We start from the raw sequence: 14,066 nt of genomic DNA, 5'->3' as shown, positions 1-14,066 counted from the left end.
TCAACAGAGTATACAAACCACAAAAATAATCAACAATACATTGTGTAATCAAACAAGTGGCTGAGGGAAGGGAGTATACATAGATAGGGAGTTCAGGACAAAACTGAAACAACACAAAGCATAACAATGCGTCCTTCTTAAATTGCGGCCACATATATGCGTTGACGACCTTTTGACCATTGTAGACATTCACAGTCATCACCAGGACAGAACATTAGTTATCTGAGCATCAAAAATAATTGAATAAAACATCTATTGACTTGTGTGATGTGAATCGGAACTAAAGAGCCCGGTGGGCATGCATGGATTTTGTGAGCATGTCCCCCCCGCATTTCCCCGACTGTGCTTAACGAAGTGAATGCGCTACAAAGTCATAAGTAAATGGTTGGTAATTTCGAGGTGATCACCAGCTGCAGGATTTGCTCATTGCTAATTATATTGGCTTTGTTCAATCTTCCGATTTCTTTGTTGGACCCTCCAATCTTTCGTGTGGGTCAATTGAACCCATGACCTACTAAGTAACAACGATATCCTCCGCATTTTGTTTCTGAATTATTTTATTCTTAAGCCAATTTCTTGGCAGATAAAAAATTATTGTGGAAATTCTGGTCGGACCTTCTCCTCCTTTTGTATAGATGCTTGCTTTGTGAAAATTCATAATAGGGGATTTGTTATTTGAAAGTGGGCTGTATCCTTTCACCCATTGGTTCAAGGGAAATGGTATTACCATAGAGGTGAACAACACATAAATATGTGCCTCACCTATTTTCTAGAATTCAAGGACACTCATTTCAGAACCATATCTTGAAATAGTCAACTTCCAATCGGAAGGCTTCCTGTCTGGCTCTCTCGATTCTATTCATGGAAAGCCGAGACATAAGTGGGAGAAGGTTCCAATAACCATTCCCCTATTATGAATACTTGTGTGCGGGTCCTGAGCGGGCCCCTGACCGGGGCTGACTCGAGTAAAGGATGAGGTGAGAGCCGGTGCTTAAGCAGGGAGACACCCGCTCTCGCACTAATGGAGGTATCACAGCAGGGCATCTTTCCGACAGATTGGTGACTTCAAACCCACTAGGGACATTATCAAGTGTTTAATATTGAATAATGAGCGCGCCCACCAGGGACTTTAATTGATTGACTACAGCATCCAGAATGCCGTAGTGTCTACCACGCCCTTTGAGGCAGGTGATTTATAAAGACTGTGCATATCGCGCTGGCGCTGTTATTCATCCCAACACACGCCACTGAGGAAGAGAGCATGTGGCTCTTGAAACGCGTCTGGCGTTGGAACTTTGTATGACGCTACCATCTGTTTTGTGAAAGCTGCCAGCAACCTCCATTAAACTAAGTGCTTACTTGAAACCTCGTGTGGCAGCTTCAATTTGGGTGTCCTGCAAACGTGTGGATTTTAGCGGCTGTTCCCGGTCGCGAAGCTAGCCCACCGCTTGTGTGCGGGTCCTGAGCGGGCCCCTGACCGGGGATGACTCGAGTAAAGGATGAGGTGAGAGCCGGTGCTTAAGCAGGGAGACACCCGCTCTCGCACTAATGGAGGTATCACAGCAGGGCATCTTTCGGACAGATTGGTGACTTCAAACCCACTAGGGACATTATCAAGTGTTTAATATTGAATAATGAGCGCGCCCACCAGGGACTTTAATTGATTGACTACAGCATCCAGAATGCCGTGGTGTCTACCACGCCCTTTGAGGCAGGTGATTTATAAAGACTGTGCATATCGCGCTGGCGCTGTTATTCATCCCAACACACGCCACTGAGGAAGAGAGCATGTGGCTCTTGAAACGCGTCTGGCGTTGGAACTTTGTATGACGCTACCATCTGTTTTGTGAAAGCTGCCAGCAACCTCCATTAAACTAGTGCTTACTTGAAACCTCGTGTGGCGGCTTCAATTTGGGTGTCCTGCAAACGTGTGGATTTTAGCGGCTGTTCCCGGTCGCGAAGCTAGCCCACCGCTTGTGTGCGGGTCCTGAGCGGGCCCCTGACCGGGGCTGACTCGAGTAAAGGATGAGGTGAGAGCCGGTGCTTAAGCAGGGAGACACCCGCTCTCGCACTAATGGAGGTATCACAGCAGGGCATCTTTCGGACAGATTGGTGACTTCAAACCCACTAGGGACATTATCAAGTGTTTAATATTGAATAATGAGCGCGCCCACCAGGGACTTTAATTGATTGACTACAGCATCCAGAATGCCGTGGTGTCTACCACGCCCTTTGAGGCAGGTGATTTATAAAGACTGTGCATATCGCGCTGGCGCTGTTATTCATCCCAACACACGCCACTGAGGAAGAGAGCATGTGGCTCTTGAAACGCGTCTGGCGTTGGAACTTTGTATGACGCTACCATCTGTTTTGTGAAAGCTGCCAGCAACCTCCATTAAACTAAGTGCTTACTTGAAACCTCGTGTGGCGGCTTCAATTTGGGTGTCCTGCAAACGTGTGGATTTTAGCGGCTGTTCCCGGTCGCGAAGCTAGCCCACCGCTTGTGTGCGGGTCCTGAGCGGGCCCCTGACCGGGGCTGACTCGAGTAAAGGATGAGGTGAGAGCCGGTGCTTAAGCAGGGAGACACCCGCTCTCGCACTAATGGAGGTATCACAGCAGGGCATCTTTCGGACAGATTGGTGACTTCAAACCCACTAGGGACATTATCAAGTGTTTAATATTGAATAATGAGCGCGCCCACCAGGGACTTTAATTGATTGACTACAGCATCCAGAATGCCGTGGTGTCTACCACGCCCTTTGAGGCAGGTGATTTATAAAGACTGTGCATATCGCGCTGGCGCTGTTATTCATCCCAACACACGCCACTGAGGAAGAGAGCATGTGGCTCTTGAAACGCGTCTGGCGTTGGAACTTTGTATGACGCTACCATCTGTTTTGTGAGAGCTGCCAGCAACCTCCATTAAACTAAGTGCTTACTTGAAACCTCGTGGGCTTCAATTTGGGTGTCCTGCAAACGTGTGGATATATATATACATATATATATATATATATATATATATATATATATATATATATATTCACTGAAAAAACCATAGGTTATAGACCATATATAGTTAGGAATTAGCATTTAAAAAACCTTATTTTACTCACACAAAACCATTGAAATTCCATATATAGTTAGTTGCACTAACTATATATCGCGCACCCGCAATCCACTGCTGATGATGTCACATATTACATCATTCATGACATGGTCAGTGACATCACTGATGACATCACTGATGACATCTCAAATGACATCACTGATGACATCACTGATGACATCTCATTTGACATCAATGACCACATCACTGATGATATCATTCATGTGACAATACAATGCATCTCCTCACACTTTAATATAACCTCTGTTACACCCAGTGTTAAATACAGAGTATAATTTTTGAAACCATTGACACACCAATACTAGTTACTACATACGCACTCAGTGATTCCTATGTTTACACACACATTCACTCATTTACCCATACAATCATTCATACATACAATCACTCATCTTTACAACACTATCATATGCACTCATACACCTATACAGACTCTCACACTCTGTCACTCATCCATGGAGTTACTCACACACCTAGTCAGTCCTGTAAAGAATCAATCACACTTCCATTTTCTAATCTATACAGTTAAACATAGAGCACCTTACATTTTGAAACATATACTAACACATAATTACTCTCTTATACAATCATTGATACAAGTACACATTGATCTGCACAGAGTCACACACCTCCCAGCCAGCCACACACACACTCAGTCTCCCATACAAATACTTGGGCAATCAATCAATAACCCATATAGTTACTCATATAGCTACTGATCAACACATGCAGCAGTTTACAGAACAACAGACATAATGATGCACAAATTAAGACAGTTTAGTCACTAACCCATGCACTCAGTGAGACACATTTAATCACTCACTCATACAGTCAGTCACGCACCTACTAAATCCTTCATCCAGACACTTCTACATCTACTCATTCTTCAATATGTAAAACATATTTAAACTTTACAGAAACACACAGTCACTGGATGATGTCATCAGTGATGTCATCAGTGATGTCACTGACCATGTCATGAATGATGTAATATGTGACATCATCAGCAGTGGATTGCGGGTGCGCGATATATAGTTAGTGCAACTAACTATATATGGAATTTCAATGGTTTTGTGTGAGTAAAATAAGGTTTTTTAAATGCTAATTCCTAACTATATATGGTCTATAACCTATGGTTTTTTCAGTGAATTTTCAAGGTTTTGTAAATGCTAATTCCTAACTATATATGGTCTATAACCTATGGTTTTTTCAGTGAATTTCAATGGTTTTTTAATAGCAAATATCATAAGCTGTCGAATGTCAAGTACGTGGTAAGTAAAAACATTTTCGTGTTTATGCACACTGATCTGCTTTGAATGCTGCCCCCCACCCCTCATTTCTATTAGGAGTACTCTCTCTTTGCAGATAGTGAAGGGTAGTTAACGCAGCCCTTTGCCCCCTTTGTAATCCGTCGTGCCTGCTTCTCTCTCCATTTGATTGATTGTTCTCTTTGGTTCATTCTCTATTTACAAACAAGCACAGAGTCAAAATACTCTGTTTAGTCTTTGCAGATAGCGAAAAACCGTGTAAAAAAACAAAAGGAATCGAGCAAAATCAGTAGGCCACTAATGGGATCTCTTTTTGACCTCGCTAAAATAGAAACATTAGGAACAACCTGTTGAAAATAGCAATGCGTATGTACATAAGCGGCGTTCATTTGTGTTCACAGTACCCCTTGTTGATTGTTTGAATCGAGCATTGAATTGTTCGAAGTTGGTTCTCTTAAGGATCTTCTCTGCCTGCAAACGAGGAAGAATAGGAATATTCTCTCTCCCTTTGCAGATAGTGAAGGGTAGGTAACGCAAGCCTTTAACACGTCGTACCTATTTCATTCCTCATTGATTGATTGATTGTCCGAACATTGACTGTTTGGGAATTAGTTCTTTTTGGAGGTATTCCCTGTTTGCAAATAAACGTAGGAAAATCTTTGCAAGTAGTGAAAGGGTACGTAATGCGGACCTTTCTCCCCCGTTGTAATCTGTCATGCCTATCTACTCCCCACTGATTGATGCACCTGTTTCACCCGGACCATTTACTAGACATACGTCATCTGGCCCGACCAGAGAGCACCCCTAGTGAAAAGGACATATGCAATAATAACGAAGTGATCACTGTATCCTGTTAACAGAAACTTTAGCATGAAACAACCTGGAAAGAAAAGAATAGGAAAACGAAAATCAGTAGGCCACTGATGAACATGAACTTTTATTAAACAACGAACAAAGAAACGATAACATAACGTAATGATAAAACCTATTAATGTCCTAGAAACAAGAAAACGTTAAAATATGCCAGTGGTGAGAGACCAGAAAAACAGTAAGAGAAACCAAATCACCCCTCGCTGTCCCACCGCCTGCCACGCCAAAAAAATCGATAGACTAGGGAAAATGCAAGTCAGTAGAACATCCGCCCCACTCTGGAAACTTCCAAGGTGGGGCAGGGTTCCGGCTACGCCCAGCCGGGAGCAGCCCATATAAGGCAGGTCCTGCTGCCACGCCTCGGCCAGGAGATCCTAACGTAGGGTGTAGCCGGAGGAGAGGCCGAGACCAACGGGACCCGGCCAGGGGATTGCCTTTACAACGCTGAACAGTTGCAGGGGGGGGGAATGTCTCCTCGACCCTCCCCTCTCTCTCCCAGTCCGGCCGCGGTGGCCCTTGAGAGTTGCAGGTAGTCCCGCCACATGCTCTTCCGGTCCGGCCACCAACGGTCGGGGGGCCGAGGCCGACGGAATCCGGCTGCAGCCGATAAACCAAGAAACCCGTTCATGGGGCCAGAGCCAGGGACGTCCGGCCGACATCTACCGGAAGCCCGGCCCGAAGACGGACGGGACACTTCTTCTTTCTTGTATAATTGCTGCAACAACCCTGGGGGGGGATGTCTTGCACATGCCTCCGACCCCCCCCCCTCGTCCTCATCGCCTGGTCCGGCCATAACAAATCTCAAGCGAGACGCCGTGGGGTGCACTGGGAGGGAGAGACGGTGCGAACAGGCCTCTCCCGCCTCCCCAGTGGAGGCTTCCCAGCTGCACCCTCAGCGCTCCAGGCGCCCGGAAAAGAGTTCTTCCACTGTGGCCATGCTGCAACGTCTCGCCCGGCAGGGTGGAGCCCGTCCGCTCATTTGACCCCGCGATCGCCAGTAGCTACCGAACTCTCAAAATGGCGGTCGACCTGGCAAGAGCGGGCCCAGCATAAAGAAATGGCCCGGTCACTGGTTGACTCCACCACCGTAGTCCTCCACGACCTTGAAGATTCTAGAGGAGCCGCGGGAGTCTCCGACCCCCGATGGGGAATGACTGCCATGATCACCCGTGGAGTGACGAAACTGTATCCGCGGGACGTCGGCGCCAGCCTCACTTTGAATTACTAGAATCCTGCAGACCTCACTTCCGGTGAAAGCACAGTGTGACCCGGTAGGAAAAATTGTTGCACCCCCTCCCCTTTTTGACTGATAGTTCAAACCACCGATCCTTTCCTTTGCCCTTTTAACGGAACTTTGGACTGCCTCCCCCTCTTTTACATTTTCTAGAGAAAACAAAACATTAACCACTACATTAGCATAGCAGTTGACACCAGAACTGTTTTCAAATTGAAAACCAACAACATCTTCAACAGAATCCTTTTTGTTTCTGCTGTGACCCTGCTCCAGCACAGGCATTGTCCCCAGCAGTAATTCTGCAATGCCGGTAAGAATAGCTGTGGTGCCTACTGGACTCACTCACCCCCGCGGCGCCCCACGCCGTTATTTGCTGGGCGGCAACTTGCTAGACATCACTTTCGTGCCATCTAGATTTCAGCGCGTTCTGCTGCCTTGGAACTATTCGCACAACAGACCGCTACTGACAAGAATATTTCATTATTGGTGCTGTCAATTTCAATAAATCTATTGGATAATTCAAAAGAAATTGCCACGGTCTCTTCGTTGTTTAAATGTTTTTACTGTTTTTGTTTTGTTGTATATATTTATATGTTATTAAAGTTTTATATTCCTACTACTTTGTTGGAGTGCTATATATTTTTTATGTGACACATAATTGTAAAAACTTTGATGTACAAAGAGTCATTCCTGGAATCTTCCGCTTCAGGCTCGGTCCCCTCCCCAATCACAATACAGGATAGTTTTCAGATAGTAGGAACACGTGTGGTGTGACGGATCTCATCGGGTGTGGGCCTTGATCTACTATAACTCCTTTGAAGAGGGGTGATTCTTTACAGCTGGGGCCATAAACTACATCTGCAGGGCTAGCTGATAGCCTGGACAATCGGACACAGAGGAAGAGGAGTGTCAGAGGGTGCGGTAGTGAATAGGGCGAAAGGGAGGTGTCGGGCGGGCACAGTGTGATTCTCAGGGAAGAGCAGCGCAGATGGGGGGAGGTTTATTGCCCATGCATGAGACAGAGAGCGGGGGTGACCAGTGCCTGGGGAAGATGCTTGCGAGGGTGAGGAGCCATGCTACGAATCGACAGCGTGCAGAGAGTGGGTCTGGTCAAGACATCTAAAATGGCTGCCGTGCACGACAAAAGTGTGGCATTTCAAAAAAGGCAAGATGGCGCAGACAATGTTTTTCAACACTTCCTCATTTCCTTCGAATCGAACGTTAACAGACGTTGGGGCATATTACCAAAGTTAAGCGATATTTATCGCTAACGATGCTTACCAACCAATTTTTTACCACTAAGCATCGTCAGAAATTATCGAAGATAAACCTTACTATTATCAAGGTTTATCGCAAATGCGATAATAAACGGCCGCAATGCATGAATATCGCTAAAAACTCAGCGATATTCATGCATTACCGAGCTAATACTCTTAGCCATGTTATCCACCTCCCATTGGATAACATGGCTAAGAACTGCTCAGGGCAGGTGTTACTTTTTGGAGATATTCGCGCTTAGCGCGAATATCTCCAAAAGTTGGTAATAGGAGATAGATATCTTGCATGTTGTAATGCAAGTTATTGTGGTATATGGAACTCATACCATAATCTCTCAGGAAAGCAGAAACTGATCCTTTTGGGACCGCCTAAAAAGGCCTAGGGGGTGAGGAGTACTCTACTTTGCCCCCTTTTCACGTTCCGAACTATTTTATTTTACTCTCTTCTGTAATTACACAAAATACCAGCGATAAGATGCATCGGAGACACACAGTGAGAGAAAGGAGGCCGGAGATGAAGAAGACATGTCAAATACACATTGGAGATAATATAGTGGCAGAAGGGAAGTAAATATGAGTAAACTTACCATGTAACATAAAAATGTTGCACTCTATACTATAAGTCTCATTTTATACTACAATCACTTCGCTACAACCTCATAAATTAAAAATAAAAATAAATAATGTCTCAAACAATTTTTGATTTCTAAATATAAATTTATTCTTCAGAATTTTCTAAATTTGAAACAACTAGTAACATGTCCTCATCAGTAATTTCCTCTTCAATCATCTCATCTGGAATCTCCTCATTAAAAGTCTGCAATGATGATTCTTGTAACTCTATGGTCTCCAAACACTCGATAAATTCGCCATCAAGAGATTGATCAAAAAAATCATTCAAGTCATCTCCTCCTTCTGACAATATTTCATTATTGGTGCTGTCCATTTCAATCAATGTAGTGGAATCATTCAAGTCATCTCCTCGTGACAATATTTCATTATTGGTGCTCTCAATTTCAATCAATGTAGTGGAATCATTCAAGTCATCTCCTCCTTGTGACAATATTTCATTATTGGTGCTGTCCATTTCAATCAATCTAATGGAATCATACAAGCCATCTCCTCCTTGTGACAATATTTCATTATTGGTGCTCTCAATTTCAATCAATGTAGTGGAATCATTCAAGTCATCTCCTTGTGACAATATTTCATTCTTGGTGCTGTCCATTTCAATCAATCTAATGGAATCATACAAGTCATGTCCTCCTTGTGACAATATTTCATTATTGGTGCTCTCAATTTCAATCAATGTAGTGGACAATTCAAAAGAAATTGCCACGGTCTCTTCATTGTGAGCCATTTTATTTTGAAATTGCTTGCTGTAAATTGCAGAAAAAAATAATCACTTTCATTTATCGTTTTTAGTAATACATAATATAAAACTAACTTCATCAAGTATTTAGTATAACAGAAGGACTGCAAATAAATAACAGAAAACATTTTTCAAATTATCTTCAAGTGTACAACATAGTTCCCCTTACAAATTAACAACTCACCTTTTTAAAAGTAGCAGAAGTGTTAGTACTGTGTAAATCAAACACCAGAAATTCACCACCAAAAATTCCTCACAAATGTACCTCAGACAGTAGTATCACAAAATGGCTGTGGTTTCCTCTCATTTGACATATATACATAACCAATTAACTTTCATCACACACAAATACAAAACCAAAGTAACATTTTAATTGGTTCTAAATTTCAACACTTTCAAATGTGTTTTCCCCATGCAATTTTCCATAGGACATTTACATACGTCTACAGCCTGAATGGCTGAACGGAATTACACCAAACTTGGCAAAATGGTACATCAAACCTAAGAGGTCAGGAAGGATCTACTATGCCCCCTTATGGTCATTTCCCCCTTCGCTTTGGCCTCCTCTTGTCTCTCAATCCTACCGAGAGACAAGATGGCGGCCGCTACGGACTGTTTGGAATGTTGACAGACGCCGGAGAACCAATCAGCTTCGCAAAGCTCCGTAACGCGAAAAGTACGCGAAGCGGAGCGCTGTTACAGATATATATCTTTTTTTGAACGTTAATTTCTCAAAATCCACTGGAGCACATATATTGAGACCTAGCAAAGGCACATCGGGCTACCAGTCCCTAATATTTTACCAAGTTTCGTGCAAATCCATTCAGCCGTTCGATTATTATTATTATTATTTTTTTTTGCCCCGCGGGGCCCTTTTAAAACCTCCACATCAAACCTAGGGGGTCAGCGAGGATCTACTATTCCCCCTTATGGTCATTTGCCCCTTCGCTTTCGCCTCCTCTTGTCTCTCGATCCTACCGAGAGACAAGATGGCGGCCGCTACGGACTGTTTGGAATGTTGACAGACGCCGGAGAACCAATCAACTTCGCTTCACAAAGCTCCGTTGCGCGAAAAGTACGCGTCCTAGGACGCTGCCCGGTCCGCTGTTACAGATATATATCTTTTTTTAAACGTTAATTTCTCAAAATCCACTGGAGCACATATATTGAGACCTACAAAAGGCACATCGGGCTACCAGTCCCTACAATTTTGCCAAGTTTCGTGCAAATCCATTCAGCCGTTCGGGCTAAAAGTGAGGCCAACCGCCCTATGGAAAACTCAATGTTAAAAACACGTTTTGGGACCCCCCTTTTTTCTCGGCCCCCACTGGACGAACCCCCCCCAAATTTTCAAGGGCTGCTCAGAAACAAAATGTGCCATTTTCCTGAAAATTTCAGCCGATTCCGTCCACAAACGCCAAAGTTATTAGACATAGAATTTTCAAAAAACCCATAGAGAAAAAATCCTAACTATATATACCTACTGGCGACCGCCAGTAGGTAATATATCCAGCCCTAGCAGACACCCATTGTAAGAACTGCCGCTGGAAGCAATAAATCACGCTGTTATGTGGCAGCCTGCTGGCAGTATTCTGAAGCCTGGATGTTTCCAAAGTATAATGCCAAACGCGTTTCGAGAGCGGCGTGCTCTCTTCCTCAGTGGCTGGTAAAAACTGCAGTGAAGCACCTTAAATGAACATCACCTGCCTGTGGGGCGTGGCCAACAGCACGGCCTTCTGGATAATGGAGTCCCAGTGGGTGTGCTTCATATGCAGCAAATAAACCAAATAGTGTTTTTCCCAAGTGGGCAGGTTCACCCAAGCTTCAGTCCGCTGCCCTGCTTTGTGGCTGTCATCGTGAGCAAGGTGAGCGCCATTCTGCACTAGCGCAGCCTCATCTTCCGCCCTGGAATATGGCGTCGTGTGGAGCCAGTCAGGATCCGCATTAAAGCGATGGGCAGTTCTTGTTGCGACCGGGACAGCCGCTATATATCCAGCCCTAGCAGACACCCATTGTAAGAACTGCCGCTGGAAGCAATAAATCACGCTGTTATGTGGCAGCCTGCTGGCAGTATTCTGAAGCCTGGATGTTTCCAAAGTATAATGCCAAACGCGTTTCGAGAGCGGCGTGCTCTCTTCCTCAGTGGCTGGTAAAAACTGCAGTGAAGCACCTTAAATGAACATCACCTGCCTGTGGGGCGTGGCCAACAGCACGGCCTTCTGGATAATGGAGTCCCAGTGGGTGTGCTTCATATGCAGCAAATAAACCAAATAGTGTTTTTCCCAAGTGGGCAGGTTCACCCAAGCTTCAGTCCGCTGCCCTGCTTTGTGGCTGTCATATATATATATATTACCTACTGGCGGTCGCCAGTAGGTATATATAGTTAGGATTTTTTCTCTATGGGATTTTTGAAAATTCTATGTCTAATAACTTTGGCGTTTGTGGACGGAATTAGCTGAAATTTTCAGGAAAATGGCACATTTTGTTTCTGAGCAGCCCCTGAAAATTTTGGGGGGGTTCGTCAAGGGGGGGCCGAGAAAAAAGGGGGGTCCCAAAACGCGTTTTTCCCATGTTAATTTCCATAGGGCGGTTGGCCTCACTTTTAGCGCGAACGGCTGAATGGATTTGCACGAAACTTGGCAAAATTGTAGGGACTGGTAGCCCGATGTGCCTTTTGTAGGTCTCAATATATGTGCTCCAGTGGATTTTGAGAAATTAACGTTTAAAAAAAGATATATATCTGTAACAGCGGACCTGGCAGCGTCCCAGGACGCGTACTTTTCGCGCAACGGAGCTTTGTGAAGCGAAGCTGATTGGTTCTCCGGCGTCTGTCAACATTCCAAACAGTCCGTAGCGGCCGCCATCTTGTCTCTCGGTAGGATCGAGAGACAAGAGGAGGCGAAAGCGAAGGGGCAAATGACCATAAGGGGGAATAGTAGATCCTCGCTGACCCCCTAGGTTTGATGTGGAGGTTTTAAAAGGGCCCCGCGGGGCAAAAAAAAATAAAATAATAATAATGGAACGGCTGAATGGATTTGCACGAAACTTGGCAAAATTGTAGGGACTGGTAGCCCGATGTGCCTTTGCTAGGTCTCAATATATGTGCTCCAGTGGATTTTGAGAAATTAACGTTCAAAAAAAGAAATATATCTGTAACAGCGCTCCGCTTCGCGTACTTTTCGCGTTACGGAGCTTTGCGAAGCTGATTGGTTCTTCGGCGTCTGTAAACATTCCAAACAGTCCGTAGCGGCCGCCATCTTGTCTCTCGGTAGGATCGAGAGACAAGAGGAGGCCAAAGCGAAGGGGCAAATGACCATAAGGGGGCATAGTATATCGTCCCTGACCCCCTAGGTTTGATGTGGAGGCTTTGAAGGGGTCTCGCAGGGCAAAAAAATATATACCGTTTTTTTTGTTTTTTTGCGTGGAGTGCGCCCGGTTCGCGAACCGGGAAGCGTTCTGGGGAGCGTACTTTCTTGAAAATTAGTGAAAAAAGTTAGAGTAAAATAATAATTGTGAGTGATCAGATGTAGGGTAGCTCTGAGAAGAGCTTTTGGGTTTATGGTACATTTAGGTACTTATAAGTAGGTACCAATGCACATTCTTAAATTCAGAGTGAAAACTCTGTTGCCCTCATCTGAGAAGTGTACTCCATCTCCTCTGTAGATATCTTGCATGTAGTAACGCAAGTTATTGTTGTACAGGGAGCCCATTCCATGGTCTCTCATGTAAGCTGAAACAGATTTGTTTACATGCTTCCTCGACTTCTCAATTTGTGGACAAAATTGGTTCGACCACCTCCATTTCTGTCTTTGGCATATATTTGAATATACCAAGGCAGTCTGAGGAAAAAGTGCCATCAATTGCTCAAAGGTGTCCTTTAAAAGCATTTCCAGACCTACCCCAGTCAAAGTGCCCAAATCATTACCTCCACAGTGCACAATTAACAGGTCAGGTTTTGGCAAATGCAAAAAGGTTTTCACCAATGGTATCAATTGGTGACATTTTAATCCTCTGTGGCCAAACCACTTAATTTCCACATCTTGTAAATTGAGGTTAGGTAAATTCCTGTTTTCAGCGTACCTTTGAGCCCAATATATGTAACTATGTCCAACAATCCAGACAGAAAACATGGTGAGAGAAGGTTCTGCTGCAGTCAGATGAAGTGTGGCAATGAAATGGCAGTTGAAAAAATGAGAGTGTAAAATGAAAAAAACTGAGGAGTTTCTGTGTTAATGAAGCAGTAAGAGTGATTGGTGGATTTTGATTGCTGAAAACAGAAAGTTAGTGTGCATGGATGAGTTCGTTGAAAGATGTATTTTGAGTGGCGAAGAAAAAATCATTAAATGAAAGAATGCTCTGGATATGCAGGTGCACTGAGAGTTCAGAGTTCAATTGCAACATTGTTGTGTGAGAGGTCTTGCAAGAGGTGGTTGCTATGCAGAAAAAGCAGAGAGGGGGCAGAGGGGGGAAGGGTTTTGCTTTGAAAAAAAGTGAGGGAAGAGTTTTGATTGGGTGACATGAGAGATATGTGTGAGGAATTACAGCATTTCTGTGCTTTTGATAGCTGCAGACTCTGGAGTGCATACCTTTTGCTCTGCTGAAGACAAATTGGTGTGTTTCTGAGACTGCTTTGAAACTCAAAGTATTTGCTAAGGTGAGAAAAGATTTCTTTAATTTAGATAGAAAATAGTGTGCTTTAAGGAGAAAATTATGAAGAAAGTTGTGTTTTTCAAATGTTGCTTTGTCTCAAGTGTTTCACAAATAGATTTTGTTTCTTTGAGAAATTGTAATTGGAGAAAATGTGAAGTATTAGTACTGACAGGGCTTTTATGTGCATAGGAGCTGTGGAGTGTTTTCAAATTATGACTTGTAAATCGTTTTTGAGAAAAAGCAATGGTTTTAATATTGATGAGAAGGA

The sequence above is a fragment of the Lissotriton helveticus genome, chromosome 8 (genome assembly GCF_964261635.1).
Source record: "Lissotriton helveticus chromosome 8, aLisHel1.1, whole genome shotgun sequence".
Taxonomy (NCBI): domain Eukaryota; kingdom Metazoa; phylum Chordata; class Amphibia; order Caudata; family Salamandridae; genus Lissotriton; species Lissotriton helveticus.
This window is presented reverse-complemented; position numbering follows the sequence as displayed.